The sequence below is a fragment of the Lacerta agilis genome, chromosome Z (genome assembly GCF_009819535.1).
Source record: "Lacerta agilis isolate rLacAgi1 chromosome Z, rLacAgi1.pri, whole genome shotgun sequence".
Taxonomy (NCBI): domain Eukaryota; kingdom Metazoa; phylum Chordata; class Lepidosauria; order Squamata; family Lacertidae; genus Lacerta; species Lacerta agilis.
The window spans coordinates 16894158-16900157 of record NC_046331.1 but is presented as its reverse complement, the minus strand read 5'-3'; positions in this window follow the sequence as shown (position 1 = coordinate 16900157).

Below are 6000 nucleotides of genomic sequence, written 5' to 3'. Positions count from 1 at the left end.
GAACAGACATATATGTTGACCAGCTGAAATGAGCATCCTACGTCCTATAGGTCAGAAATGAAAAGGGCTGCTGCAACTAGGGCTGGGCTATAGCTGGTTTTCAACGTTGTGATATCTTGCCAGCTAAATATCATGGTATACCGAGGTAAAATACCAGGTAATGTACTGCAGAGTGCTACTTCTTATGCATCTAAAACAGACAATTTTTGACTTACCTTTGTTAAAATTGTTATTCTATATTAGAGATTATTTTTATATTAGAACATTTTCTCAAAGATTAAAGATGTGGAAGTAATTAGAAGCATAGATATCAAAGGTAAGGTGAGAGATAGTTCCCTAAAAATTTAATTATTTTACTAAGCATGTAAAAAAGGAATACTCTGACAAAAGGAGACACAGAAACACTAACACACTCAAACACACACATAAACAGTGGGGAAGGGAAGAAAAAGGATTGAACACCAGAAGAAGGTTTATTTTAATTATTTTTCAACTCTGAAGAAAATGACCTCAGTTTATTTTTCCACAGGACTCAATGTGGCTTGCACGATGAACAGCTGCCTTTGCATATGGTTTCCCAGAACACCTCCCTCTTTCCAAAAATTGGGCAGAAAGGAACTCCGTTAGTCAAGTAGGCTATTTTTTATTGTTTGGGGAGGAGAATTGTACCCTACCCCTTCCCAGGACCATGACACTAAGTAAGCTTCCAGCTTTTGGATGGGGGGCATTGCTCTGGCAGCATCTGAAAGGCCTCGCGTGCCCCAAAAGCTACACAAAATGGACATACTTTGTAATGTTTCATAAAATGTTCCCCTGTGAGAAGCCTGTTTTGCCCCCCTCAAGTGGATCTCTTTAATTGTACACCACCTCAGTTAGGCATTCCTTATGCAGAGAAGCTGCTGCCACGCCACGCTGTCAAATATGGCACTGCGGCAGAGCAAGGTGCCTAGCTTGGAGAAGCTTACCATGCCTTGGGAAGGAAATGGGAGGGCTCTGGGATGCTGGCAGAGCCCTCACACCACCACCTTCCCAAAGTCAGGTAAGCAGTTATCCACTTTGCTGGGTCCCCTGTTCTGGAGGTTTTTTGTTTTTGTTTTTGCCTGCCCCCCCCCACAGGATCCTCCTCCACATTCTGCTGAGAGGGGCCTCAGATTTTGTGCCACAGCATCCTGCCCTGATGAAACCAAAGCAGTGGTGGAGCATATGCCTGCGCTGCCCAGGACAGGGTCTTTCCCAAGGGGGCAGGGCATGGAGGAAGCCTTGTGCTCCCACCGATCCCACTTCCTTCCTCTCCCCTTCCCTTCCCCCTCCATTATTTATTCTCCTGCCTCCTTCTCATCCTCTCCCCTGCCTGCCAGCCTGCGGGCATCCTGGAATATTTGCCGCAGCCAGTGCACCACTGGGATACTCGCAGGTAGGCAGGGAGGCAGGGGAGAGCACAGGTAGGAGGCAGGAAAGTAAATAATGGAGGGGGAAGGAAAGGGCAGAGGAAGGAAGTGGGATTGGTGGGTGGGTGCAACACCCGGCAGGGTTGCCAGCGCTGCCCGGTGGGGGTGCCAGTGCCACCAGGTGGGGGTGCATGAGACGCCCTGCATAGGAGGAACACCGCTGTGAAGATCTGCATGGGATTTTGTCACGCACCCAGAGATGGCACCGGGGCAAACCTCTCCCCCCTGCCCCCACCTTAATCCACCAGTAAACCAATGATGCACATATCTTTGCAGTAGAATAAAGAGTGGGTCCACATTTCTTAAGTGAAGCAGCAGACACCTCCCCTGTGCCATTTGCTTCTGTTCATGTCATGCTAGCTAGCAGAATGCATAATAAGGCTGAGGCAATGGGATATGGACAAGAAAGAACCACCCTTAATGTTGGTTTTGTTGTATTAGCAGCACTGAAGGGACTTCTCTGGGGCATAAACCTGGGCAGTCATGGGCTGCCCAGATGGCAAACACCCCCCTTTCCCCATTTTGGCTGAGCTGATGCAGTCCAAAGAAAGCAGAGCTATATGTTTGGCACCAACTTGGCTGCAGCAGTTGCCCAAGGTCAACTTCAAGATGCCATCGAACTGCCTTAGGGACCTCACTCTGGACTTCTGTTGGATTTATTCCTTGGCCTTTTCAGCTTCTGATGATATTCCACAAAGCAGCTGACATGGGCTTGGCCTAGGGGGCTGGGGCTGGGAGGCAGCTGCTGTCCTCCTAATACAGGGGGGGGGGACTTTACTAATTGGCCAATCACATTGAATATAGCTCAGTTCTGCCCCCCCCAAACATATATCATGCCCCCCTAACTTAAATCCTGGCTATACCCATGGCAGATGGTATTGATTCTCCCATCTTCACAAGCAAATAAATAGTTGTCAGTTAAAGTGAGATGATGGGATGGCTTCCTGAGGTAAAAAAAAAACAAAAAACAGAAGGGCGAAAGCCAAAGGGTGACTTAATTTCTCAGAAACAATCATTACAGGAACCACAATTAAGTGCAGAGGTTCAATCATACCTTTTTGTACATGGAAGTGTTTATGCCAGCGGTTTTCAACTTTTTTGAGTCCACGGCTTCCTTGTCCAACTACATTCTTTCTGGAGCACCCCTTTGGGGCTCAGGGGCCCAGTTATGTAACCCCTCGCCTGCAGAGCTGTCTGCCTTTTTTTGAACATCTCCCTTGTGGAGTAGTCCCACAGCCTCCTCTCCTCTCACTTCACCTCTCCTTGGGAGTCCTACAGGCAGCCACTGCTGTTGCCCCTGGTCTCTGAGCTGCCTCATCCCACCCCAATGAGAGGTGCCTCTTAACGCCTTTCCACAGGGGCCTGGGCAGTGGATGTCCCCAACCTTAGTGGCCTGATGGAGACTGGCCAAAGGTGAATGTGAGGCAAGCACCTTACCTTGGAAGGCAACAGTGACAGTAGCAGGGCTGCTACAACAAACAGCTGTGCAAGCCTTTGAGAGAAAGAGATGCAAGAAGGCATCAGAGGAGAGAGGGAAGGAAAAAGGGACAGAGGGCAGTGTTGTCCGGGACATCACTAACCATCATTCAAGGCACCCCAGGGTGCTACGCCACACTGATTGAAAACCACTGGTCTATGCAGTTCTAGAATTGAACCACTAGAAGAGCATATGGGATTTTTTTAAAGGACTGAAATAGCATAACACTATTAAACATGAGAACAGGAATAATGACCAAGGAACAGTGTTAACTACCTCAGGAGGAATATACCCTAGAATGGGAGCAGGTGCTATGGGCAATTATTATGGCATATATAAGGTTTGGCTACTTGAAAGTTATGGAGATTAACAGACTAAAATAAGCATCCTACATAGGTCAGAAAGGAAAAGGGCTGCAAGTAGACTATGGCTGGTTTTCAAAATCGTGATGTGTCACCAGGTAAACATTACAGTTTACCAAGATGACACGACGTCTGAAATAATGATGAAACTACATAGAGGCGAACAAGGCATATGTCGTGCCATCTGCTACTGCTTAGGGCTCTAAATTTTTACTTACCTTTAATATATTATTACAACTCTGCTTCTATAGTACAGATAATTTTGACATTCACACATTTCCTCTAAAAATAAAGCTGTAGAAGTAATTAGTAGCATAGATATCAAATGAAAGGTGAGAGATTGTTCCCACAAATTTAATTGTATAGTATTACTAAACATGAAACGCCCATCATATGACATGAAGGAGACCAAAAACCCAAACACACACACACACACACACACACACACACAAAACAAACAAACAAACAAACACATACACATACACATAAAGAAGGGGAGAATAGAAGAATGAGGCTTAAACAAAAGGGAAGACTCCCCCCCAAGCTCTGAAATACGTGACCCAAGTTTCTTTTCAACAGAACTAGGAGCGGCTTCCAAGCTGAAAAGCTGTCTTTGCATAATGTTTATGTGTCAGGGCTCTGGCAGTATCCCAGAGCCCTTCCCTCCTTTCCAAAGTTGGTCAAGTGCTTACTAAGCTTCCAGTATAAGGAAGGGGGTGCAGGGCTCTGACAATATCTCAGAGCCCTTGCACAGTGCTCCAAAAGCCACACAAAATGGACGGACTGTGTAATGTTACATAAAATGGCTCCTTGCGAGAAGCCTGTACTGGTGCCCTCAAATAGGTCTTTTTAATTGTGCGCCACTTCAGCTAGGCACACCCTGTGCAGATAAGCTGCCACCACCGCTCTCAAATACCGCACTGCGGCAAAGCAAAGCGCCTGGCTTGGAGAAGCTTACTGTGCCTTGGGAAGGAAATGGGGGGGGCTGTGGGTTGCTGCCAGAGCCCTCACACCACCACCTTCCTAAAGGGCCCCCCACTCCTGGAGGTTTCTGGTTTTTTGTCTCCCCCCCATACAAGGTTCTTTTCCACATTTAGCTAAGAGGGGCCTCAGATTTTGCCCAGCACCCTGCCCTGACAAAACCAATGACACACATTATTGCTGCAAAATAAAGAATGGAGACACAGGTCATAAGTGAAGCAGCAAACACCTCCCACCCTCCCCTCCCCTTGCTTCTGTTCTTGTCACACTAGCTAACAGATTCCTGATAAGGCTGAGGCAAAGGGATATGCACAAGAAAGACCCACCCTTAATGTTGGTTCTATTGCATTAGCAGCACAGAAGTGACCTCTCCAGGGCACAGAAGTGGGCAGTCCTGGGCTGCCCAAATGCTGATGTAGCCTGAAGGAAAGCAGAGCTATATGTTTGGCACAAACTTGGCTGCGAGCAGTTTCTGAGCTCTGGGCATAGTACTGTGCCTAAGATTTCAGATTTAAACTGCAGAGTGGAAGGGAAGGATGACTTTGTTCTGCCTCCCCTCTTCCAGCTAACCCCTGAAGACTAGAGAGGAGACTCTCTTAAGAATATTAAGGAGGTAGGCAGAGGAAGGACTAGACCATGTGAAAAATGAACATAATATTTTAGCTGCAGTTCATTCATTTTCAGCTTTGTATTCTTGTTATAAAAAAGTGTGTCTAGACATTCCGTTCTTGTGCCTATAACCTAGGATTAAGGTGCCATTTAGCCCCTACCTTTAATATATCCATTTCTAACACTGTGCCTAAGGGACCCCACTCTGGACTTCTGCAGGTTTTACTCCTTTGCCTTTTCTTCTCCAGAATGGAGAAGAATGGATGTAGCCAAAGGGGGGCAGAGGAGCAGTGCCCCCCAATCAAGCAAATAGAAACAAATACTTAACCAGTGGACCAACCACATCATAGAATTCTCAGTTCTGCCCCCCCCCCATAAATCCAGCCCCACTAACATAAATCCTGGCTATCCCCATGGCAAGAGGTGGTGGTGGTGGTGGTTTTATACACCACCCATCTTGCTGCATTTCCACAGGCACTCTGGATGGCTTACAACATATCTAAAAGCATAATAAAAACATCCTTTAAAACTTCCCTAAACAGGGTTGCCTTCAAACGTCTTCCAAAAGTCAGATACTATAGTTGTTTATTTCCTTGACATCTGAAGGGAGGGTGTTCCACAGGGAGGGTGCCACTACTAAGAAGGCCCTCTGCCTGGTTCCCTGTAACTTCACTTCTCACAGTGAAGGAACCAGCATAAGCCACATTCTGGATTAATTACAGTTTCTGAGTCACCTTCAAAGGTAGCCCCACATGGAGTGCATTGCAGTAGTCCAAGCAGGAGATAACTAGAGCATGCACCACTCTGGCAAGACAGTCTGCGGACCAGTAGGGTCTCAGCCTGCATACCAGATGAAGCTAGTAGACAACTGCCCTGAGCACAGAATTGACCTTTGCCTCTGTGGACAGCTGTGATTCCAAAATGACTCCCAGACTGCATACCTCGTCTTTCAGGGGCACAGTTACCCCGTTCAGGACCAGGGAGTCCCCTACACTTGCCTGCCTCCTGTCCCCCAAGAACAGTACTTCTGTCTTGTCAGGATTCAACCTCAATCTGTTAGCCACCATCCATCCTCCAACCACCTCCAGACACTCACACAGGACCTTCACTGCCCTCTATGTGA